The 27,151-nt window shown below is 39.4% G+C and overlaps 1 protein-coding gene across 3 annotated transcripts in view; it reads right to left on the bottom strand.

Annotated features, from left to right (window-relative positions):
• Positions 1–23,202, bottom strand: part of ddr1.S (discoidin domain receptor tyrosine kinase 1 S homeolog) — a 49,371-nt gene extending 26,169 nt beyond the window's left edge. For 2 of the 3 annotated variants that reach the window (XM_018233262.2, XM_018233264.2), the window contains exon 1: positions 2,880–3,032. The gene's annotated coding sequence lies outside the window, so the exon portion shown is untranslated. Of the gene's footprint in view, positions 1–2,879; positions 3,033–22,710 lie in introns of those variants that run through there. The other variant, XM_018233263.2, reaches the window with a different exon arrangement.
• Between the last annotated feature and the right edge of the window lie 3,949 nt (positions 23,203–27,151).

Genomic DNA, 27,151 nt, shown 5'->3' with positions numbered 1-27,151 from the left:
CATGCGCAGGGCACGGATGCAAACGATTGCGCATGCGTGTGCCCTATTCAGAAGCATTTGTGGACAGAAACAAAGGTATGCTATTTCATACATGCTTACACTTTTTTAAAAAACTATTGCAGCTAAAAGATTGAGTGAAAATCTAATGGGAGATTGCTTGCTGGTACTTATATCTACTATTTATAGGCAACACTTACAGCTTAAGTCATTTTTTGGCTTTCCTTCTCCTTTAAGTAAAAATAAGCAAAATAAACTTAATTTACTCTGTAGAAATTAATTAAATCTTTTTTTTAAGTCTTGGAATTCACAAAAGTTGACAGGTGCCATTTTGTGGACATTTTTATTAACATTGTAATTAAGGCAAACTTTGCATCATGCCAAAATCTACTGTATGTGCCAGAATGGGCACCCGAGGCCCATACCCTGGCTACACATTTATATGGTGAGCAGGGACAGGGAATGTGAGGAGGGAAGGGACATCTATGAAGTGCAGCATGGAAAATGAAAGTAACTGACTGCCCTGCCTAAGGCATAGAGGAGGAGGAGACAAGATATGATTGACAGCGGAGATTTGTAAATTTCAGATGTCACCTCTTTGAAGAGTTACAATGAGCCATTGTGATTGGATTAGTGGAAGAGTTTATATACCGAGAACACCAGTCAGTTGAACTGAAGAAGCTGCTCGGATGAGTAGTGAAACGTCTTCATTGATTACTCAGCAAGTCCAGTTGTTTTAGATTTACCTATACTAGATATACCATGACCTGGATGACTGAAAATCTTCATAGTCAACTGGTATGGATGTTTTAATAAAATAAAGAATTTTGGTTTCAGGTTGAATTTAAAAAAGGACTTTTCTTTTACAGCTTTTTATGTCTGAACGAGACAAAGGTAATAAATACAATCATTAACATTGAATTTATGCACTACCCACTACAGAGAGGGACTTCAAATCCTAGAATACTCATCAAGTAAATACACACATAACATTAAAATCCTGTGTACTGACAATTAACCGTGGTTGATAACCTCCTCTCAGTTTTAATACAGACATTTCTGACTTGTGTTTTACCAATTATTTCATTTCTTCACATATCACCTAAAGAAAACACTTTATCAGTTAAATCAATACAGGTTTAACCAGATGACAACACTGTATCAAAGTTGTGCACTATCCCAGGAGTCAGAAACACCAGTAATATTAAAATAACTCATTTATGTTGACAAAAAAAAGGACAACCTCTGGTTATGGTGGGGATCATAAAATTAATTTGCCATGGGGCCCAGTAACATCTAGCTACGCCACTGTTCTCTGCTTTTAATCAGTGCTATGGAAACTATACATGCTTTCATCTTCCATCATCTTTTTGCAAAATGGACACATACCTTTCCTAAATCTGGCTCTTTTGAGCCCCCTAGCTATCACAAATAATCAGTTCAAACGTAATTACAGATACAAAAGGATTTTCCAATGAGAATTACACTAACAATCTTACATATTGCGGCAACCAACTCGATTTTGCTTACCAATATTGCACTGTATTTAAACTTCAGATTCGAGTATATCACTGCTTTCCAGGATGATCATATGTAAACAACTACAGTAGGTTAAATGTAAACACAGTAGGCAAAATTCACCCTGGAGGATTGTTTTTAATCAACTGGGTTACTGACCATATTTTGTTGTGAAATATAGCATTTGGGATCCAACTCTTTGGTTGCTGCACTTCAAGCTCTCATTATGCTTTGAAACTTTATATTATGCTGTTAAATGCTGGGAGTGGTAGTCCAACAATATCAAGGTGGAGAAACACTACTGTGGAAGGTATATGCCCTCTTGAACAGCTTTACATATCAGTCTCAGATAATATCAGAAAACTATACACAAATAATATATTAGAAAAGACAATAGGCCGTTGAAATGATAGACTTCCTCTGATACTTCTTGTATTGATTATGTATCAATGCCAATATGACGTTGCATATGTTAATTCGATTGACAAATGAAAACCAATAAAAATTTTAAATTAAAAAAAAAAAGAAAAGATAATCATGATATTAGTTCCTATATAATTCAGTGGCATGAATCAACAGCTTTATAAAACTTGTAAATCCCTTAGGGCTCAAGGTGCACTAAGCCTAATGCGGGGGATAAGCAATAGCATAATTAAAACATACATCTAAAAGTCATCAAATATCTTGGCCAATGAACAGTTTCTATGTACAGTAACAAAAAGCAAAAAAGCGCCCCTGAAGCCAAAGTTAATGTCCTGACTGCAATAAACTCAACGGAGATCACAGAGAAATGCTGAAACATGAAAGGCTGCCATTAGTCTGGCACAGTATGGGCTGGTGTAGCAGAATGAATTATGCAGGGCATGGCGCCACTAAAATAGGCAGAGTAAGATAAAGCAAAGGCTGGCAGGAATATTCAGAGCATGCCAGTAAGAAGCACAGTGGAAAACAGGGACTGGCACCTCTGGGGAAGGGAACAAATAGTCAGTATAATCTCACAAAGCCACAAGTAGGGGCTTGTTAGTGAAAGTGCAAACACAATTCAGTCCACACTGCGCACACACAGATCTCTTTTTCTTTTACATTTTGTCATTCTCAGTGTCTCACCCTCAGTTGCTGCTGCACCACTTTTTCTCTCACTCCTTGTGTGCAAACACCTGTTTAATAGACGTGCTGCTTGCACACTGGCCAACACTTCTGTCTCACTCTTTCAAGAATCTCCTTGCCTCCTGCCCTATTTTTCTGGCACAGAAATTGTGTGTGTCTCCCCCCCACCCCACTTTCTTTATCCCCCTACTTAACCGCCTATTTTCTACACGCACGTGCAATACAACACTCACCCATCTCTCCCTCATTTTACTTACCTCCCTTGTCTCCTTTCTCACAATGACTGTGCTAAATCTTTGGCTCAGGTTGTACAAGAAGTCTGACATATCCAGGTCTCTCTCCCTAGGGACAGACAGAAACTAAACTTTCTCTCCTTCAATCTGTCTCCCCTCCCACTCCTTGCAATTCCTCCTCCTCTCCCCACCTAGCATGGCATTCACTTGTCTCACCCTCCTCCCTCCATTCTTTTTAACACTTTCTTTCTTTTTTTAGTTCACTTTTCACTTTTGGCTTCGGTTTTCTGTTAAACTGAAAATTTTTGGGACTCCTTATACCGGAAAGCAGCAATAACAAAAACAATGGCTGACGGGTAAATAATAACTGATATTAGAGGACTAGACATAACAAAGAAGTAAAGGTAAACTATCCTTAACAAGATATCTTATTCAGTTATAGGAAGTGGAAAGCATACGTATCTCAGAACACTTAGGCTAAGGGCACACTAGGCGATAGCGCCGCGATTTGACTCGCGGCGACTTTTCGCCGCGACTTTTAATCCGCAATCGCTGTGGAAACTTTTGCGCTGGCGTCTATGGGGAATCGCGAGCGTATAAACACACGCGGCGATCTTTTTTCTATTGTCGCTCGAAATCGCCTCGCTAGGCGATTTCGAGCGACAATAGAAAAAAGATCGCCGCGTGTGTTTTTACGCTGGCGATTTGACGCGATTCCCCATAGACGCCAGCGCAAAAGTTTCCACAGCGATTGCGGATTAAAAGTCGCGGCGCTATCGCCTAGTGTGCCCTTAGCCTTAGGGGGTTATTTATCAAGGTCCGAATTTATCTCAGTGTTTCTAATATCCAACTCAGAGCAACTCCTGAATGGACCTTATTTATTCCTGAAAGGACCTTATTTATGAAGAAAAAAGCCTGAAAAAAATAGGGTCGAGCAAAACTCTGAAAACTTCGGAGCTTTTCCTGCTTTTTGCGCCAAAACCTCGAAATCATTGGACATCGGCGCAGACACTGGGACCTTCCCCATTGACTTATACCCTTGAGAGCTTTTAGATGCTGGGGTTTCAGATTCCGTGTTTTCAGACCATCTGACTTTAATAAATCTCGAAAGATTCATAGTTTGTTTTTTTTGCTCGGAAGACTACGAATTATTCGAGGTTCGGATATTCGGAGCTTGATAAATAACCCCCTTACTGTTCCTGCCATTGTACTGTATGTGTTTGGGACACCTGTGCTCGCCTCCCTTAAAGCAATCCTTATTGCCCCATATGGAAATAAATGTCTTAGCATGCAATGAGATAAGCAGATTCCTTACTTCAAAAAGATGGACAGATGGGACATGATTATAATGTTAGGGAAATAAATATGGCCTAGGTGGCTTCCAAATTCTGTGCATAACATCAATGTTGACCAATTATATGAAACAGAAAAAATACATTTTGTAGAATCACAAACAGTTTTGATCCCCATAGTTCTTAAACCTTGAACTAATCATCTATTTCTCACATAAATATTTCAACCTCACATTAATCAGGATTTGATTGAATCAAATATCTCAAATAAGTGTCCGTGTGATTAGGCTTATATTGGCAATAGCCTTAAATGTTATTAGGAATATCACAAAAATGTTTTTATCCAAAGGTCATCCATGACTAGGGTTGGTGGAGTAAGGAAAGAGTAAGGGGTAGATTTACATATGGTCAAATATCGAGGGTTAATTAACCCTCGATATTCGACTGCCGAAGGTAAATCATTCGACTTCGAATATCGAAGTCGAAGGATTTACCGCAATTCATTCGATTCGAAGGATTTTAATCCATCGATTGAACGTTTTTTCTTCGACCATAAAAAACTTGCAAAGCCTATGGGGACCTTCCCCATTGGCTAACATTGAGGTTCGGTATGTTTTAGATGGCGAAGTAGGGGGTCGAAGTTTTTTTTAAAGAGACAGTACTTCGACTATCGAATGGTCGAATGATTTTTAGTTCGAATCGTTCGATTTGAAGTCGAAGGTCGAAGTAGCCAATTCGATGGTCGAAGTAGCCAAAAAAACATTCGAAATTTTTATTCTATTCCTTCACTCGAACTGAGTAAATGGGCCCCTAAGTGTTTGCTCTGGATTCCCAATGTGAGAGGGAGGTCCTTGTCCATAAAATTTAATTTTACAAACATTTTATTACATGTAAACTATTATTACAATGTGTTACAGTTGTTAGGTTGTAGTTGTATACTTTCAACTGTTGTATAGTTACAGCTGCTAGACATTGATATATTTATTCTGCATTATTCTAAATATTAAAGGAGTAGTTCACCATATTTTTAATAATACACCACAAATTATAGGGTTCAGTTACAAACCCAACTGCAGTGTGCAAAGTGCAACGCTAAGTGCAAGTGGCCATGTTTTTTACTCACTATGCAACATTCTCATTATAATTCTAGCATAACTGTGGCTACCAGGAAGAGATGCATCTAAATTGTGTTTTGAGGCAAAATGGTAGCAAGTGAGCTGAAAACGTTTAGAAAGTTGTCCCTTCTTGCACTCAGCATCAAACTGATGTGTGAGCAGATTAAATCCTTGAACTACTATCACCTTTGAGGTTCCCCTGCACCAACAGAAACACTTGCACTCAATTCAGAACAAGATGAAGGGCAAATACTGCAGTGCAACTATGGTAAACTGAAATGCGAGTAGTGTCTTTGGACACAAGCACCTTTAATGAATGGAGCAACTGTGGCAAAAGTTGCATGACCGTGATTGCAGATTCTCTAATAGATGATGAGCCCATATTTTTTGCTTAGAATTTGTTTTTAGTGTTTCAAACGTAAATTTGAAATATCAATACAGCACTCATATAGTCTCTGACTAACTTTTACGATTGGATACATTTATGAAGCAGCTAAAAATGCCAGCAACTAATGTATCCAATTGTAACAGAGCCTTGATGATGAATTCTCCCCTCGCCATCTGGTCATGTTAACTATAGCATCATACTACTATTGCATGATTTGGGCCAAAAAATAGAAAAATATATCACAGCTCCATTATTAATGTTGGGAAAAGGCATAGATGGAGTTGGAACGAGAATGAATTCATGTAGACAGATAAAATTTAGCAAGTCCTTGACGAATATCACAAAATGGAGTGAAAACGTTGGGTAGAAGAGAAGGGCAAAAATAGCTGTGCATTTAATTGGTGACAGCCCAAATGAATGTGGTTTTCTATTACGTTATAGGAACCAACAACTTCTTTAATGCTCTTTCTCACAGATCCCTCACTGTAATGCTGGTTATTAACGCTTTGTTTGCTAAGGAAAAACTGTAGCTCTAAATGCCCACAGTTCACCTATGCAAAGAGTTTATTTTATAGGCTTCTTGATTTAGAGATAATAGGGGCTATTTAGAGGGGTTTAGACTCAAATCAGAGTAAATTGTTCAGTCATGCCAGTTTCAAATGTTTTATGCCAACAGACTAATAACTATTTCCAGCAGCCATATTTCTGAACTGGCCTTATTAAAATGCTGAAGCTGCCATGTTGCTCAAATGTTAAATGCATTGTATTTGTACTTGTATGTATGTGTTTTAAGAGTACTTTTTAAGACATGCTCTTAGGAGTTCTACTTCCAATCTCAAGAGGCAGCTAATGTAACTATTCAGTTTGAAACAATGTAACTTGGTTGTATTATACACATGTTGCAAGTTTGTAACATTTTTTTAAATGAAATTTAACACTGACTTCAATATAAAATATCAGACTTCCCTTGTTTGAAAAGGGCCAGAAAGACTATTTTCTAGTGCATGAGAATATCCTGGCTTGTGGCAGCTAAAAAACAGAGACATATGTTTCCCAGTCGACGTTCCTTCTAATTTCTTGTTGGCAGTGTGTGCAATAAATATTCCTTGTGTGTGTTTTTAAAACTGTGTGTGTGCATAAATATTCTTTGGTGCAAACTGTCCTGGTTATGTGTTGTTCGCACCACAATTTTGAGTGTGTGTGTTTTGGCTTTAAACTTGGAGGATTATACACTAAAGGTCGAATTTTAGTACTAAACTCACAAACTATGATTGGCATTTAATTTATCGAAAGATCCAAACATAAAAAGTACAAACGAAAAGATGTGCTGAACAATGCGTTAAAAAGTTTGAATACCTTAAAAACCTCTAAAAACTCAAGTTTTTCTGACAATTCCTAGCGAAAAAAATCCAAAAACCGCTAAAAGCGGTCCAATAAGATCAGCGCAACTCCCACTTACTTCCATGGGACCTCAACAACTTTTACTTGGAGACGCTTTACATTAGAGGCTTTTCATGGTTTTTAAACTTAAAGGAACAGTTCAGTGTGAAAATAAAACTGTGTAAATAGATGTTTTTCAGCTCTCTAACTCTGAGTTAGTCAGCGACTTGTAGGAGGGGCACACGGGACATAACTGTTCAGTGAGTTTGCAATTGATCCTCAGCATTCAGCTCTGATTCAAAAGCAACAGATATGACCCATGTGCCCCCCTCAAGTCTCTGATTTATTACTGCCTGGTAACCAAGGTAACCAGTCAGTGTAAACCAAGAGAGCTGAAAAGCAGGAAGTAGTGTTCTGGCTATTGTGTTAGACATCCAGTCACTCCAGCCTTTATACATTACATTTTTGGCTAACTAACTATATTAGAAACATTTTTTATTTTGCACAGCCCATCTATTTACACAGTTTTATTTTCACACTGAACTGTTCCTTTAAGTTTAACATCCAGTCACTCCAGCCTTTATACATTACATTTTTGGCTAACTAACTATATTAGAAACATTTTTTATTTTGCACAGCCTATCTATTTACACAGTTTTATTTTCACACTGAACTGTTCCTTTAAGTTTAACATCCAGTCACTCCAGCCTTTATACATTACATTTTTGGCTAACTAACTATATCAGAAACATTTTTTATTTTGCACAGCCTATCTATTTATCCAGTTTTTATTTTTACACTGAACAATTCCTTTAATAGATCTTGAATTTATAGAGCTTTTACGAAATATAGAAAAAACACATAATTTTCAAGATTTGTGGGAAAAAAATGTACAATTTGATAGTTAGTAAATGGGCCCCTTATCGTGTGCATAGAACTTTACCTATTTAAAATCAGCATTGTTCAGGGCTAATCAGCCAATAATGTAGGTGCATACTGCACAGCTGCATTTGCAGTGTATGTCTACGTTTATTCCAAATTAGCCACAAGGAATTAAGATCTGCATTTCAGTAAAACATACTGCTATCTTGTGAATTTCCTCCTAAAATGACATACCCATAAGGGTTTAACTAAATTCACAGGGCATTTTTATGCATTCTACCAAAAAGGCAATACAATTGCTAAATGATTACATACTGCCCTGTCTGTCTCTAATCATTGGACTGGACATCAAAGCTGAATTAATAAATTAAATCTATTTTTTATGCATTCAACATAAGTCATCCATTCACTGAGCATAGGCCCACAGAATGGAATGAAATCAGTAAACAGTTGTGTTGTCATTTAATAAATATCTCAAAATTGACACCTTCCCTGTTTTGGAACAGGGTTTGCCTATACAAAGTTACGCCACAGACAAAGGCAACTCTTATACAAACTTTAAAACATAAATCTTGATCAACACAGAAGCATGAGATGAAAACAAAAATTAAAAAATAGTGGAAGATTTTCAGCAGTACACCTGTCTTAGATTCAAGAACATATTTAGAAATAGACCCTTTAATTGAGTCTAAGGGGCAGAATCACTAATGGATGAAATTGCTATGCTAACAACATTTTAACAAAATTGCTATGCTAACGACTAATTTACTAATAGGTGTAGGCGACAATTCGACAAACGGGACCGTCGCTAGCATTCCTTCGCGTAAACGGTCGTTACTCTGCATAATCAGTAAAGAATTTTACTGAATGTTACCTCTTTTATCAGAGTTGACTTTGCCACCTCAGACCAGGTGAACTACTAAAATTAAGCCAGATCTTCCTCAATCTTATGTCACTTACATCATATCCTGTGTGCCGGAAATGCATTAAAGTTGTCCTTTTTTCTAAGCGGGATTGCCTGCAAAAGTCATAACTATTAAACTTTTTTGGGTTAACATTTTTCCCCAGACATTTGAGGGGCATGGAACATTTGTTTTTGGGTGGGCTCATGCAGGCCCGGACTGGCAATCTGTGGGTTCTGGCAAATGCCAGAGGGGCTGCTGTAAGGTCCCATACACAATCACTATTCAGTGGGCTGAGGACTATTCAGAGGACTATTTGGGCCTCTGTGTACTTGGAATGCCAGGGCCTATTTTGACTCCCAGTCAGGTTCCTTGGACATTTGTAATAAAAAGTGGCCACTTCAAGCATTTGTACCAAGATCTCTAATAAAAAACGTCCATAGGAGTACCTACCCTATTCAAATTGACCAAAGCGTAAGAGGACTAACAAAGTTTCACTAGGCAGAAGCGATCGCTAGCGTAATTTCGCTTTGAAATGCTCGCACTTCCGAAGTAACACTAGTGAAAAGTCGCCATCGTTCGGCACTCAGAACGCAGCTTCACACTTCAGTGAATTAGTGTTAGCTCCAGTGAATTTTGTGTTAGCTCCGGATGATGGCCTCCGAAATTTACCCCGAAGGCAATGGCATCAAAGTGCCCCATGTCACTCTCTGCTGCCTCAAAGATAATGGCTTAAAACCGCTGTCAGCAAACTGGTGCTATCTAGTGATTGCTAAAGAGGGAAGTGGAGAGTGATTTCTGGAATTCTGATGCATTGTTTTTAGTGAGGATAGTATGTTGGGCAAAATACCTACCTGTGCTATTGCCCTTAGTCACTTCCTTGATAACCTCATACTGACAGGCAATATCACAGAAGGACATTCTCTTGTAAATCATTTCCTTACCTGAGAAATAGTTCCTACCTTCAGGATTACGCACATAAACAACACACATTGCATAACATACATAGGCAAAGAATTACAAATGCATTGGGCATGTCTCACACATGTGACAGAAATACCAGGCTGGTGAAATCACTCTAGGGATAAATGAAATAAGATCTGTAACTCCCAGCTGTTTGGGAGACTTGTGTGGAGATGTATGTGTGGGTGTGTATCTTTCATATGCATATTATATACCTATCTGTTATGTACCAGGGTGCCTGTATGAAAATCTAGACCATATTCATGGTAAGTTAGCTATAAATAATTTCACAACATATGCCACCTGTGATGTTGTCTACAGGGGTCAGTCATTATGCTATTGCCGTTATTACACTTTTTTCAGTATCTGTAACTATATTCTATCTGCTTTACTTCAAAGCGAGTGTTACAAAAAAGTACACAGTGAAACTAATTTCTATTAAAGTGGCTGAATATTTACATCAGTGATCCCCAACCAGTAGCTCATGAGCAACATGTTGCTCTCCAACCCCTTGGATGTTGCTCCCAATGGCCTCAAAGCAGGAGTTTATTTTTGAATTCCTGGCTAAGAGGCAAGTTTTGGTTGCATAAAAACCAGATGTACTGCCAAACAGAGCCTCCTGTAGGCTACCAGTAGAGTCCTGCGCGGGTCAATTTTTTGGGACCCGTACCGTACCCGACCCGTACCCGCAACCCGCAATCCGCAACCTGAACCCACATTCTTACCCGCTTGGACCTGCTACCCGACCCGCAAGCACCTTATCAGCAACCCGGACCTGCGACCCGCTGACCATCAAGAATCAGGAAGTACTGTCTTGTAAACCGGAAGTGGCATCATCGGAAGTAGCCGTGATCAGAAAAAAAGGAGTAAAACAGGAAGTGCTGTCATTGTAAACTGGAAGTGATGTCATCAGAAGTAGGCGTGGCCAGAAAGGGGGAATAAATATCGCTAGTGAGAAGACCTACGGCCTGACCCGTAAAACCGCTGACCCGCGTCTATAACCGCACCCGGAACTTCTATCCGCATACCTGCAGGGTACCGCAGGTTTTTGCAGGACCCACTGCAGGCTCTAGCTACCAGTCCATATAGGGGCTACCAAATAGCCAATTACATGCCTTATTTGACATCCCCATGGGCTTTTTCATGCTTGTGTTGCTCTCCAACTCTTTTTTACATTTAAATGTGGCGCACGAGTAAAAAAGGTTGGGGACCCCTGGTCTATACCATAATTTGTCCACGAGACAAAGAAAAATAATTAAGCCAATTTTTAGTTGCCTGAGTGGCATGTCCCCAAAGGTGATACAAAAATGCAAAAAGAAGCTGTGTATTATGGAAATAAGTTCTTCACATTCCAAACTCTGCTAAGTAAAAATTAGACCATATCAAAATGTAAAGAAATTCTTAGCTTTTTCTTTCCAACAACTACATAGCCAAGAGAATGTGCAGATGTGTTTTCCTATATGTTGGAGTTGTATGCCATCATACCGAGTGTTAATTCATTTTATTCTCCCCTGTGGGTCTGTGGGCACAAGTGCAGGGACCAAGAAAAGATAAACAGATAAATGCAAATACATAAAGTCTTTATACAACATTAAAATGTGTAATATGTAATTCTTACACTATGCATTCTTTTAAAAGTGTCACCAATTTTAGAGAAATGCCAGAAGTATTATTGTCAGATAGTCTGTTTGTGATGTCACACCTAAACCTCATTTTTGCCCCCATTAAAATTTGGGAATAAGACACTTGTACGCATGGTCTCAGCCGGTAACAAATATGTAACATGTAACAAATGTACCATAGCAGCCACACTCAGAACAGAGGCATCCTGAGTGGCAGCTGCACTAAAAAGGGAACCAAGAACCATCGCTCCTGATGACTGAGTGTATGGGTAGGCCCACAGTGAATATGCTGTTGCTGAAAGCAGAAAAAATTCATTAACAGGTATAACCTGTGCTTGCTCTTGTTCTTTGTATGCAGCTGATGTCCATTTGGCTACAGTTGCATGTAAACTGCAGGTAAAAGTGCACACATAGTTTGTACAACTAAGCAGGGCCCTGCCTAGTTCATTTTGCAGCTGCTGCAGTTTAATCCACAATTCCCAGCATCCTTCGCGGTAATAGTGTTGTAATGTAAGTTCTGTCATGCCCTGGAGCTGTGAACTGTTGTTTTTTAACAGTTGGATAAAATGACTTTAAATTCGAAGTTTGCCCTTTAGCAATATTAGACAGAATGATGGTAGACAAAAAACAAGTATAGTTTTGCACTGAACATTTACACCCATATCTGCACTTTTTCACGTTAAAACACTGTCCCTTTCAGGTGCAAGACTCATATCTTAAACCACAGATAAACCTGCCTAGTTGTGAATGTCACTTAAAATATCTTTATACGTTTGTGTTTCTTTGCTTTCACCAGCCATTATGGTACCCAGTTAAATATATCCCTGACCCTCTTTATAAAAGGTGTCAGGCTATGTATATCCTTCAGCTCAGTATCAGGATTGCTAATGATGTGCCTGCTAGCCTTTTTGGTGCCAGACTCTGTGTGCTAATCCTTATGGGTACAGTAGGATACAAGGTCCTTTATGTCTATCATTTTTTGAGGATCCAGACACTGTCCCATGTCTAGACCTTCCCTTGAATGCAAAACACAGTGGTCAAGGCTGCACAGGATTCACTACAACCTCAAATACAAAAAAAGCACTAGAATGGAAACAATTCTGAGTGTGTGTTGAGGTTATTCGCAAAGGTACTGTACTTGTGCATGCTCCAAGTCGTTTGCAAACAACAGTGCAACTGCTCAACAAGTTATGGTGCATTGCAAGCATGGAAACCTTGGAATTACCACCAGCAGTATTTGCAGTATTCCTCCTAATAAACTACACTCATGGACACAACTGATTTGCACCCAGAGAATTCAGTGCTAATGCTGTTATCATTTGCAAAGGCATGCTGGAAGCCATTCTATCTTATTCTGTAACCCTTGCTTTAATTACATTACTGTAAGACCCCTGTTTGACATAAATTAATGTAAAGTTCAGTGTGACTTATGACACTATATAAAGAAATTATGTTGATGTCATCCCCATTATCAAGTCATGCCTATATCGGTGCATTATAAAAGTTGCAGTTGAAGTTGTCTTTGATGTCAATCTAACCCAAACCCTAGCTAGTCATTTAAGAAAAATATTGTTGGGTGCTTTCACACTTTTTCTGGAAAAGGGTCAGATAAGATCTTAGAGTTATAGCTTGCCTCTGTCTGTCAGAGTGAGATTCCGCTGCTCTTTGTTTATTTTGGCTAGCATATTTAATCTATAAAATTGAAAGTTCAACCTTTCATGAATGTGCCTTCAAAAATCCCATAAAAATGAACAGAGTTGCAGTAGAATTTATCAGACTGTGGAAAGTTGTAGTTTTACTCTTTGGTGAGAAAAATAGAAGAAGCATTTTTAAATTCTGATGAATCTGCCACTTATTGAATCTAGAACACATGAATCAAGCATAAGTACATAACTGTGACCATTGGCTAAAAAAAACATCCAGGAAATTCCCACTGAGGTCAATAGGGGTCACGATGAGTTATTTGGGGAATTTTTATATTGATATTTTAGGCATCCAAATCTCTTGAGAACTGCCATAGACCTAAAGTGAACACTTTCAAGCTGCCAAGTTTATGATATTTTAACCTTTTGTTAATGGACATAGAGAAGCAGCTTCGTACAATATATAAGTTGTGCATCTCACATTAAAAAGAGCACACCTCTGAAGAATTCAGCCTAATGTGCAATCGTGGCTCCAATGCTATCCTGAATTATGCTGATTTATGGGTGTCATCTATTAGGGCTCTTACACACGGGCGGCTTCATGCATCTGTGTGAGTACAGCCCCCTTCACAACAATTGAGTGCGTCTACGCCTGCGCTCCCCTGCGGCTGAAAGGAAGAAAGCGCAACGCAGGGGAGCGCAGGAAAAAGCGCCCGTGAGTAAGAGCCCTTAGAGGGGAGGTGAGCCCACAATAAATACATAGAATTATGGTAGCAATATAGGGTTGCCACCTCACCCCTTTAAAACCGAACACATATGTAATCCACAGCCTGAATCAGCAATTAATTTATATGCATGATACATGGCTGCACATAAGGGCTGGACTCCACAAGGGTTTTTCATGGGATTGGTGCCCGGCGACAAAACACAGGCGACAAGTCGGACGGAGTTGCAGGCATCAAGATATAATTGGACTGAACGAAAAGTCGCAGATAAAAACTACATTACATCTAACGCGACGAGACTGTCGGATGTGAATGCAGAAAGCAGCATCTTCATCCGACAATCTGACCATGTAGTTTATACCTGTGACTTTTCGTTCAGTCCAATTAGATCTTGACGCCTTGTCCGACTTGTCACCTGCATTTTGTCGTTGGGCAACAATTCGATGAAAAACGATCATGGAGTCCAGTCCTAAGGGCTCTTACACACGGCCGTTTTCTCCTGCGATCCCCTGCATTGCGGTTTCTTCCGTTCGATGCATTTCCGTCTGATCCGACGCTGGACGACAAAACGCATGCATCAAGTCGGAATGCGACAGGAACAAGGTAAGTAATATAAAGTCGGATGGTGTCGCAACGGTGATCTGTCACAACACGACTGTGGGATGCAAATGCTGCAAGCAAGCAGCGTCGGATCCGACAGAAACGTATCTAAGTCGGCCCGCGTAGTCCTACCCTAAATGAATTGCTAATTAGGCATGCAGGCTGTGGATTCCATATGTATTCGGCTGTAGGGGTGAGGTGGCAACCCTATAGCAATATGCAAATGATTGTAAACCTTAGTCAATTTGGGCCCATATAAAAATGTATTTGTTGTTGTTGTGCTACAATTCCCAGAATCTCAAAGCAACCAGTGGGATGCAGGGAGTTGAATTTCAGCAGCAGCTGGAGAGCTACAATTCAGATTGCTCTCTATGTATTAGGGCTCTTACTCACTAGCGTTCTGACCTGCGCTCCCCTGCGTTTCGTTTTCTGGCGTTCAGCCGCAGGAGAGCGCAGGAATAGACGCATGTCATTATTTCAAATGGGGCTGTACTCACTCAGGCGCGTGTAGGCGCCGAACAAAGGAAAAATGCAGCATGTTGCGTCTGAACCTGCGTTCGGCGCCTACATGCGCCTGAGTGAGTACAGCCCCATTTGAAATAATGACATGCGTCTATTCCTGCGCTCCCCTGCGGCTGAATGCCAGAAAACGGAACGCAGGGGAGCGCAGGTCAGAACGCTAGTGAGTAAGAGCCCTAACCCAACCACTTCATTGTTCAGATCATTAATGCATTTCTGTTGTTGTAGATGTGTAATTAATGCCAGTATAAAAGCATAACAATGCACCGCTTGTTTAATGTTTTGAACTGTGTTTTTCTTAATTTTAGAGCTGCATATCCAATATGGCCAGTTACATTTTTTTCCATAGCACTAGTAACATGAATATACCAATCTCTGTATTCTAGCTACTAGCCAAATTATATTCAGCCTTTGCACACTGCTGTTGGGATATTAAAGTTTTGAGCTATACAATATGGAAATCTACATTCAAATACATGGTCAGCTGTAAAGGCAATATATAGGGTAATGTGTATCTATAAAAATGCATGCTAATACAAACATTTTTGTGAATTCTGCATATATTTCTTGTATATATTTGGATGGCATGAATGCCACAATCCATTCACCTATTATGTACATATACTGTTAATGCCACACAGTCATTAAGTGGCTTTTTACATAACCAAGTGTGCCAATAACAGAGATGCCAATATCTAAGCACAGTAACACTCCTTGAGGACTCAAGCAGAGTGTACTCTGGGCTAGCAAATTGGGGAATATAAGTGGTGGATAAGGGAGGAGTTGTTTCAGCTGCTTTCTATGAGAAGCGACTAGGGGTGGGATCAGGCAGTTGCCTGGAATAAAGGAAAGAGAGAATACAATGGATTGATTGTGAGCACAAACCAGAAGAGAGACAAACCAGAAAGCAATCAAAAGAGTGGAAGTAAATGGGAAATATATTTTAAATGAATTTTTTACCAGGAGCAAGGGTGTATAATTCATGTGAAACTTTTCATTTTACAGATGGCACTGACTCATGGGCGATTTAAATATATTCTTACCCTAAGATTTTGCTCTTGATATGATACTTATACTAAAGTCCAATTCTGTGACAGAGACAATTTAAAGGTATTCTGTCATGATTTTTATGATGTCGTTTTTAATTCTAAATTATACTGTTTACACTGCAAATAGTTCACTCTACAATATAAAATTTAATTCCTGAACCAGCAAGTGTATTTTTTTAGTTGTAATATTGGTGTGTAGGCGCCATCTCAGGTCATTTTGCCTGGTCATGTGCTTTCAGAAAGAGCCAGCACTTTAGGATGGAACTGCTTTCTGACAGGCTGTTGTTTCTCCTACTGAAAGTAACTGAATGTGCCGCAGTGGGACCTGGATTTTACTAATGAGTGTTTTTTCTTAGATCTACCAGGGAGTGGTTATCTTGTGTCAGGGAGCTGTTATCTGGTTACCTTCCTATTGTTCTGTTGTTAGGCTGCTGGGGGGGGGGGAGGGAGTAGGGTAATATCACAACTTGCAGTAAAGAGTGACTAAAGTTTATCAGAGCACAAGTCACATGACTGGGGCAGCTGGGAAACTGATAATAGAAGAGAAGAGAGGGGAGAACAACAGAGGGGAAGAGGATGGGCAGGGAAGGGAACACATCGGAGCACATTAGGAGCACCGGGCCGGGTTGTCAGGTAAGTAGATTCAATCACTTGGGGGAGCCTAACTTTTGGCACCCCCAAGTAAAAATGCCTTTCCTTCTTTAAGCTTTAGTTCTCCGTTAGACCCAGACATGATATTAACATAATGACTGATTGCTTCTTTTCCAATTGAGATTCGTGCTGCAAATAGAACTTGTTTGTAAGGGCCATAGATAAGTCATGTTCATGCTGTGGTGCACACAATATATACAGTAATATTGGCACACTATATATAGTGAAATTTACTTTTTTTCATTGTAGGGAGGCAATCATTTTGAGTCTTATACATGACCGCTTTGCCCGGTGGTCCGCCTGCTTTTGGTACTTGGATGCACCTGTGCCAGTACACAGGATCAGGCTAGGCTGGCAGAACACCAGGAAAAAAGGCAGGCCAGACCTGACCGCTGCATGCCACTGTTTCCAACCAGACCGCCCTGCCTGGCTAGTGGTGTTGCTGCTCCTTTGTATAAATACAGATAGAGAAAAAGCTAATTCTCTCCCATTTGCTCCATGCTGTAACTGTCAGTTGCATGACAGGTCACAGTGTCAGCCTGTGAAAATACACATGGAGTAGATTTTGTTGTGGTTTTCGTTTTCTCACAGACATCCTCTCTGTGTGTCTGTACAAAGGCCAATATAGTGCCCGTGAGTGCATTTCTAAGAATGAGAGGATGGCAGCAGATCATCTGTTTTTACACCAGTGTTTATATCATATTGGGTCACACTACAGATTTTCAATGACTCCCTACAAGGCTTTTTAGCCACAGATGTCTGAACATGTATTTGCTGTGCAGAGCAGTTTTATGGATCCAACTGCACGGCAAGGCTAATGTCAGTTGATTTCATTCTGTCCTTTGGGTATGTTCCCACAGGATCAGAGACAAATGAGTCAAATCTACTTCTGCATTCAGTGTTCATGTCTGCTCTTGTGGCACAGACCCAAAGGGCAGAATGAAACCTATTGACACTTATGTTGAAACACATAACACTACACAGTATGGTAAACATGGTACGCCCCTGCAAGAGTCTTATGGCTTATTTTAAAGGAGAATTCAACACTAAAGTTAAAGAAAAACCCTACCTCCCTACCCTACATAGACACCCCTCCCTCCCCCCAGCCTAACTACTACCCTGGGCAAATACCCCTAACTCTTTACTTACCCCTCCGTGCAGATTCTGTCCAGCGGAGTTCACGGCAGCCATCTTTTTCTTTTCAGTAATCTTCTGAATGAGACCGGCGTATTGGCACATAGTTGGCTCAATTTTCTGTTTCACGATAGCTGCGCAGTCGTTGAAACTCACAAAAATTGACAAAGCTCCGGTCTCATTCCAAAGATTACCGAAGCGGCTGAAGATGGTGCCTGTGAACTCCACTGGACAGAATCTGCACAGAGGGGTAAGTAAAGAGTTAGGGGCATTAGCCCGGGGTAACAGCTGGGCTGGGGGGGGAGGAGGGAAGGGGGTTTATGTAGGGTAGGGAGGTAGGGTTTTTTTAACTTTAGGGTTTAGTTCTTCTTTAAGGATAATGTCAAACCATGTGTTTGATCCAACATTAGAAAACATTGGTGGATAAAATGGTGATAGCGCAGATGCTTCCCTGGGTGTGACGTAATTGACCTGAAAGGATCAATACTGGTTACAAAATGCACACTTGTGTGTTCTACCATTCATATAATTTACTGCACATGGAATAGCATTGGTGACAGAGCCTTACAATGGATGTATACTTTGTTTATATTGTGAAAGCATTAAAATGGCAGGCCACTGCTTTTGCTCACTTTTATACAGTACTGTTGACTCTCTTGCAACTTTTTACTGGATTCTGTGACTGGGAGGAAAACAGCCTGGATGACTAAGGCCATGAGTGCACACCCATTCAACTGACAGATGGATCTATGCAAGCAGTTGATGAAAGGAACTTTTAAAATACACCGTTTTTCTTTGACTGATTGAAAATGCAGCATAATAGCCTTGTAGTGTGTGTCTTGTAGGCCTTGCTCTATCTTGCTTTGTCCCCTCATCTTACTATTCCCTTGTGTGTTTCTGTGTCTGCAAGTACAAAACATCAACATATAAAAGTTCTTCCTGGCTTGGACACATATATCTGCCCTGGCTCTATTGACAACAGCCCCAAATAATTAATCCCAGCAAATGGTTAACATAAAAACTCTGTATACGTTTTACCTTTTGTATTCTGTTAATACATCTTATTCCAAAATGTGTTTGTTGTTTTTTTACAGTTGGAGTAGCAGTGTCTCTGCTAATTCAACTACATTTTTCAGAATTCTACTTGTATTAACACCATCAAAAGGAACTGATAATACGAAAAAACGAATACAATCTTCAACATGTAATAAGCAGTTATACCAAATGTTTGTGATTACTTTGAATTCCTAAAAGGAACAACAATTTAATGGCAAAACATACAAAGACACAGCATGCTTGAAAGTAAAGTAAGGTATTTAGCAATATATTGTTCCTTTTACACCAGTTTTATGTCATTATTCTTGCTTAACCTAGCCATACGCTCAGGGGCAGATTTATCAAGGGTCGAATTTCGAGGGGTTAAATCCCTCGAAATTCGACTGGGGAATAGAATCGAATAGGGAATTCAGGCGAATATCCGCGCTGGCGAATAGTCGAATGGGCGAATATTCGCCCGGCGAATAGTCAAGCGATCGAATATTCGATCAAAGGATTTTCATTCGATCAAATGATCGATCTAATGCCTTTTTATTCGATAAAAAACGTAGAAAAAAAGCCTATATAAAAAAGACTTTCCAATAGGCTTTTAAAGCAATTCGGTTGGTTTAATCTGGCGAAGTAGGCAGTCGAATGATTTTTAAAAGAGAAAGTACTTAGACTATCAAATGGGCGAATAGTCCCAGCGTTTTTTCGCTCAATCTATTTGAATCATTCTACTCAGGCGAATTTACTCCAATTCGATAGTCGAGGAGCACAAAAAACTCCTCGAAATTCGAGTTTTTTTCCCTCTATTCATTCACCCGAGCTTAATAAATGTGCCCCTCAAAGATCCTTTCATTTGTTTCGGTCAAGAAATGAATGGATCTTTGCTGTATATGGCTGCCTATGTGCTGAACCACTAACCATTGAACTGCAATCAGTATGGATTCAGTAACTGCTTGCAAGTTCAATCACATTGGGGCAGATTTCCGAAAGGGCGAATTGTTGCCAGCGACCGCTATGCACCACTTCGCCAGGCGCAAATTCTTTACCACTACGCTAATTCACTAAAATGCAAAGTTACGTCCTGGGCACAGAATTCTGGCGACTAGCTAGCGATACTTCTTCACTGCGAGCATTTCATAGCAAAGATTCGCTAGGGCACGTTTATACCTAGCGAAAAGTTGCTAGTGATCTTACACGTAGGTCAATTTGAAAAGGGTGGGTACATTAAAGTCATATGAACGTCCTTATTAGAGATGTTGGTGTGAATGCTTGAACTAGCCACTTTTTATTACAAATGTCCAAGGAACCTTAATAAAGACAAAAGAGATCATATAATGCCCTACACATGAGCCCACTGTAAAATGAATGTTCCATGGCCCTCAAATGTCTGGGGGAAAAAGTTAACCCAAAAAAATTTGTTAGGACTTTTGCAGGAAATCCTACTTAAAAAAGGAAAAGTCCTCAGCGTTTTTTCAACTTTAATGCAATTTCATCAGACAGGATATGATGTTAGTGGCATAAGATTGAGGAAGATGTAGCTTCATTTTAGCAGTTCGCCTGGTCTGAGGTGGCGAAGTCAACTCTGGCGAAAGAGGTAACGTTCAGTAAAATCCGCACTTTATTGAATTTGCGGAGCAACGACCATTCGCCTGAGCAAAAAGTCGCATGACGATAGAGTGCAAAAGAACGCTAGCGACAGTCTATTTCACTAGTGAATTGTCATCTGCACCTGTTAGTGAATTGGCGATGTCCCTGCCGATTGGATTTCTGGCGAATTTTCGCTAGTGATGGCCACTTCGCCCTTTAGTAAATCTGCCCCATTGTGTTCATCCAGCCCAAAATGCAAGAAAAGGAATAGCGGTTTAGGGTTAGGGCGCACAGGCATATTCAGGGAGATTAGTCGCCTGGTGACAAATCTCCTCTTCTTCGGGTTGGCTAATCTCCACAAACTGCCTCCCCTGCCTTCCCGCAGGTGATTTACATTGTAGGCACTAGGCGCGATTCATTTTCCAAGTTGCCTGAAGTTTGCTTGTGAGGCAACTTTGGGCAATCCTGCCGGCGATTTACATTTTAGCTGGCGGGAAGGCAGGGGAGGCAGTTCGGAGAGATTAGTCGCCCCAAAGAAGAGGAGATCTTTCGACTAATCTCAACGAATCTGCCTGTGTGCCCCGACCCTAAATAGAAGTACTCCCTATTACAGCCACACCACCTCCTTCAAGGCAAGAAGCATTAGGAACAAACACCTAACCCCAAAAACACAGTTTAGTATTGCAGTATACGGTATAATAAAGTTGCTGTGGGTGAGTGGTAATTCATATAGTTTTCTAAATGCAATTAATATTACAAATATCTGTGTTAATACACTTTAATCAGGGCTCAAAGAGAATGTTCGCCACTGGATTATCTCTGAGTTTGCAAATACTCTTTGTTTTTGCATATGCTGTGGTTCTTTATATTTGAATCTATTCTCAGTGAAACGGTGGTTGCTAGGGACAGTGAACTGGCAGCCGATGGTTTGAGAGGCTAGATCTTACATTCTATGTATGCTATTGCCTGGGCCTAGAGTCCACATCATAGTTCAAATGAAAAAAAACAATATAATTCTAAAACATTAAAAATAAATACAGTAAATGAACAGTTGGCCAAATGGTGTTAAAATGTTATTTGCTATATTATATATTTATATATGAGGAGCACTTCCTTGTAGCATCTACAATGTCCTGGATTTCATGTTATTCAGGAAGTAATAGTGTTCATCAGTGGAGGAAACTGCTTCCTGTTTACACTTGAAATGGTACTGCCCAACACAGCAGAAAAGTTGAACTAAGAGCTAAATATGTTACCAACCAGCACAAAAGAAATAAAGTGCCTTCTCAGAGACATAAAAACAGCACCGCCATTTCCAATATCTGATCACTTGTAGCAGTTGCATGTTACAAAATCATTTTTATTTGGAACATGAAAGCTAGATAAAGTTTTACCCAGAAAGTTTAACTGATACAATTGCACAGAACACAGAAATAAATGGCAGGAATAAACGTAAAATATCTTTAACAATGTAATGCATACACGGCCCTCTGTTTTTATATGAAGGAATACAGGCAACATAAATCTTAAAATCCCTATGAAACCTTGTAATACATACATTCTCCCTCCCATATGCTACAGACATATCAAATGAATACACACAAACCCCTAACCATACACATGTGACAACAGCCTTCTCTATCCATGGATATGTATAAGTCATCACACTTTCACCAATTCATTTTCAATAAATCCTACAACAATAATTACAATAAAATGTCAATTACTTGTTCTATGCTGCTGGAAGCTGGAAAGATTTGGAACCATATTTGAGTTTGAATTATCGATTAAAACTGCTGTAAACTGAAAATGAATATACTTGCCTATAGTAAACAATGTCATGACCTTTATGAACAACAAAGTCCTGTGCAACAGAGAGATTCCTATCTGCCATATGAACCTATACTTAGGGGAAGATTTATCAAGGGTCGAATTTCAAGGGTTAATAAACCCTCGAATTCGCCCCTGAAGTAAAATCCTTCGAATTCGAATATCGAATTCGAAGGATTTAGCGCAAATGCTTTGATCGAGGATTTTTATTCGATCATAAAAAGCTTAGAAAAGTGCTGGGGAAGGTCCCCATAGGCTAACATTGCAGCTCGGTAGGTTTTAAGTGGCGAAGTATGAAGTCGAAGTATGTTTTAAAGAGACAATAATTCGACTATCGAATGGGCGAACGATTTTTACTTCGAATCGTTCAAATCATTCGATTCGATCGAATTTGACCCATTTGATGGTTGAAGTACCCAAAAAAATACTTCGGAATTCGAATTTTTTTTCATTCAAATTCTTCACTCGAGCTTAGTAAATCTGTCCCTATATGTCCATAAACAACTGGAATTAAGAAAGATTTACTCACATCAATGGTGTTAGAAAGGTCCAGGATACATTACAGCCAGAAAATCCTCATGCTTGTCGTTTTTTCCTTTACTCCATGCTGTATATTGGGGATGCGACAGAGAGTAGAACATAAAACGTTTCCCTAAACAGCGTGATTCCAAGTTGATATAAATGGTACAAATTATAAGTGTAGATGTTCTCGCCTATGGATGTACACGTTTGTTTGTTAATTTCACTAACACTCAGCAGAACACTCATTTCTGCTTTCCTCTTTTTTTTTAAATATCTCTGCTCACTCTGCAATTTTAAATAGACATTATTTCATCTACATATTTTCTTTCTGCCTCTGTCCTGTTGGCCTTTCCACCACTTTCATACAAGTTTGTCCCTATTTTCTTCTGTTTGTCTTTCTCTCTAATTCCCTTGCTGATTCTCGCTGTCCCAGCCTCTCCTATCTCCTACCCACCCCCTAAAGCAAACCCTGATGTCACTCTCTAAGTTCCCAAATGTATTCCCCCTCCTCAGTCTGTGTGTCTCTGACACCCCCTTCCCTCTCACCACCTGCTGCCATAACTCATATAGAGACTCCATAAGCCAGTGAGTTGCATTCAGCCCATCAGATAGATATCTGCTTGATATGAACAAGTAAGCAGAGATTCCTTTAGGTGAGGGGAGAGATATTTATTAATTAATACCTATATGAGGAGTATTAAAGCAATATGATTACTAGTAAAACTAATACTGGTATAATCACTATTTTCCAGAGTTCAGCATCTATTGTATAACAAATATGCTATAGAATATGTGAAAGTAGGAACTTAAGGAGTTAACTTTTAAAGTGCTTGTTTCTACAGTAGCTCTAAATTCCACACGTTGCTGAGATGAGGAGGAATGCTCCCTCTCGTGGACACTTGAAATGGTAATGTAAACATCATAAATACAATACTACTGAAAAACGTGTACAAATACATTATATAAAATGAAGAAAAACAAAAGAAGTCTACTAATACTTAGGGGCAGATTTACTAAGCTCGAGTGAATTTTCGAAGTCCAAAAAGTTCGAATTTCAAAGTAATTTTTTTGGATACTTCGACCATCGAATAGGATACTACGACTTCGAATTTACTTAGATTCGAAGTAAAAATCGTTTGACTATGGAATGGTCGAATATTCTAAGTACTGTCTCTTTAAAAATCCTTCGATTTCAATACGCCAAATTAAAGCTACTGAATTGCTATATTAGCCTATGTGGAGCTTCCAGTGCATTTTTTAAAGTTTTTGGCATTGAATAAAAATCCTTCGATCGATCGCTAAAAACCGTTCGATTCGAACGATTTAATCATTCAATCGAACGATTTTTATTCGATCGATCGAATGCTATTTTAGCGCTAAATCCTTCGAATTCGATGTTCGAATTCGAAGGATTTCAATTCGATGGTCGAATTTTGAGGGTTTTAACCCCTCGAAATTCGACTCTTGATAAATCTGCCCCTTATAATCAGCAATTTAAAGCTACATATCATAAATATTTACATATCACAACTATTTTTATGCTATGCTTTTGTCAGATTTTTCAGGTCAGTCATTCTTAATTAAGGCAATATCATTTACGTTTATAAATTTTACATTTTATACTACCATTCAAGGCATAGAAGGAGTTTTTTATTATCTAAATTACCTTTTTTTCATTAAATACAGCTCTTGGATTTAAATTTAAGGTGTGATGTTTTCATCCCATGATTCTAATATTAAGGATCTAAGGGACATTAAAAGCAACTTAAGACCGACACAAGTTAAATGTGTTTAGAAGAATATTTTCTGGAGGTCAGGGGGTTACCTGATAAAGTGAGTCACCCTGGCTGCAATACAGAAGAATATTTTGTTGCATTTTTTTGTTAAATACCCTAGCTAACTAGAACATTTTTTCCTCAATCTTAGAAATGAATAAAAGTATCAATCAACCTTTGTGTAAACAAAGAACAATTTTTTTTAGTCGTTTTTGGTTTTAAAAGGATACACAAAGAATATTTATGTCCATGCAACCAAAAATAAAATTGAAGGGAACATTTGATCAGAGATGCTGGACTATAAAAAAAAGAAAGGTTGCTCATGGATAAATGCCTTGTGCACATATTAACTCAAATAAAAGCAATCGTAATGATTATGATGCTGACAGGAGCAGATACACTATGGGGCAGATTTACTAAAGGGCGAAGTGAGTAATGTTAGTAAAAATTCGTCTGCGTCATTTCGTTACTTCGCCAATTTACTAACGTTCACTGGCGTAATTTCGCTATCGAAGGAGACAGACTCTAGCGGCAATTCGCTCCCTTACAACTGCCAAAGTTGCGCTCTGGTGAATGGACGTAACTACGCAAATTCACTAAGATGCAGATTTTACTCTGCGCCTAACTTGCCTTCGCCACCTCAGACCAGACGAAGTGCAATAGAGTAGATAGGACTTCCTCAAAAAATAGTTGAACATTTTTCTAAAAACGCTGGCGACTTTTCATTTTTCAGGCTGCAAAAGATCGTAACTTTTTTCTGGGGTACCAGGGGCTTCCCCCCTACATTTCCTAACATATGGCACATAAACTATACACTGGGCTCATGTGTAGGGCAATATAACAACTCTATTTTATTACGTTTTCTGGGGCTTGTGTTCCCTTGGGTTCCTGAACCAACAAGTAGGATTTTGTATGGAACTGCTTTCAGGCAGGATGTTGTTTCTCCTACTCAATGTAACTGAATGTGTTGCAATGGGACCTGGATTTTACTATTGAGTGCTGTTCTTAGATCTACCAGGCAGCTGTTATCTTGTGTTATGGAGCTGCTATCTGGTTACCTTCCCATTGTTCTGTTGTTAGGCTTCTGGGGGGGACGGGAGGGGGGTGATAGCACTCCAACTTGCAGTAAAGAGTGACTGAAGTTTATCAGTCACATGACTGGGGCAGCTGGGAAACTGACAATATGTCTAGCCCCATGTCAGAATTCAAAATTAAATATAAAAAATCTGTTTGCTAATTTGAGAAACAGATTTCAGTGCAGAAATCTGCTGGAGCAGCACTATTAACTGATGTGTTTTGAAGATTTTTTTTTTCCATGACTGTATCCCTTTAATCTATACGAGTATAACTAATAAACTGTTACATCAAATAACTCCTTAAATCATCAAAAAAATGTGTGTGTTTGCCGAAGGATGACATTATGTCAGTATCTATATTTTACTAGTTTGTGTGAGCTCTTTGTGCATTTCATTAAATTTAAGGGTTGGTGTGTACTGAATGAGCATATCAATCTCTATGGGGACATATGATGTACAGTTTATAGTCCTTTAAAATTGGAATGGGCAATTTAGAGGGGGAGAAAGAAGCAGGACATTAAATATAAGTACAATTAAGATCTATAACTCTGTGGGACAGCTGAAATGTGCATTCAGAGAATCACTAGATGTGTGTAAGTAATGTTAGTAGTACAATAGCTACAGGGCAGCTGCTGAAGCCATAAGGTCCCAATAGAAATACACAGAGGCAGCTGGTCTGTTTGTGTAACAGGAAACTGTATTTGAGGTGTATATATGAAGCACAGTTGATGTGTGCTGACAGTAGACCCAGCTACAGAATGGAACACAGATCTTACACTTAAAATATTTCTTTATCTAACCCCTGCATTCTTTGCATAGTTTTACCACTATATTATCATACCTCCCAACTGTCCCGTTTTCTGCTAAACAGTCCTGATTTTGACAGCTCAGCCTGCAGTCCTTGTTTTTTTTTTTTATTAAAAAGTTTCTCTTTAATCTCCTGCATTGACCAGAAAAAGATACAACGTTTCTGAAACTTAATTAAAATAAGAGGTGTGTAAGCAGGGAGCCCAGAACACCCTGCAACTGCACTGAGATATATTTAAGATAAGCAAAGATACAATTGTACAAATTGTACAAATCTCTCGGGTCTTACAGCTAAAAGGGCAATTTCACCTTCATTAGCAAAACTGTTATAACACCTAAAACAAACCCTAAAACTCTCAGAAATGTGTTCAAACCAATGGAGTAACTAGAGTGTTCTGGGCCCCCTGCAAAAGAACCTTCAGAGAGGCTCGGTGCACTACGATCCCCATACTCTGTGAAATATGTCAGCAATGTCAAATACAGTATGTTGGCGCTATATGAATATATTTTAATAATAATCCTCTCGCCCACTTGCCACATCCGTCACCACCGCCTTGACTCCATCCACATCCCGCCTGCGACTGCCGTCCCCTTCCTCATCCGTAAGAGAGCGGCTGCGGAGGAGGGGGGTTTCTTATTAGCTATAGAAGAAGCAGACCCCAAAGTCCGGGCCCCCCTGTGACTGTGGGGTCTGCTTCCTCTATAGTTTCGCCACTGGTTCAAACGTCATAGCCTGCCAAATTTTTCAAAATGTACATGGTAATTATGGGGTGTGGCCATAAAATGTACG

Source organism: Xenopus laevis, chromosome 8S (assembly GCF_017654675.1).
Source record: "Xenopus laevis strain J_2021 chromosome 8S, Xenopus_laevis_v10.1, whole genome shotgun sequence".
In the NCBI taxonomy this organism is placed as follows: domain Eukaryota; kingdom Metazoa; phylum Chordata; class Amphibia; order Anura; family Pipidae; genus Xenopus; species Xenopus laevis.
Note: the sequence above shows the minus strand (reverse complement) of the source record. Positions and strands in the feature narration are given on the sequence as shown.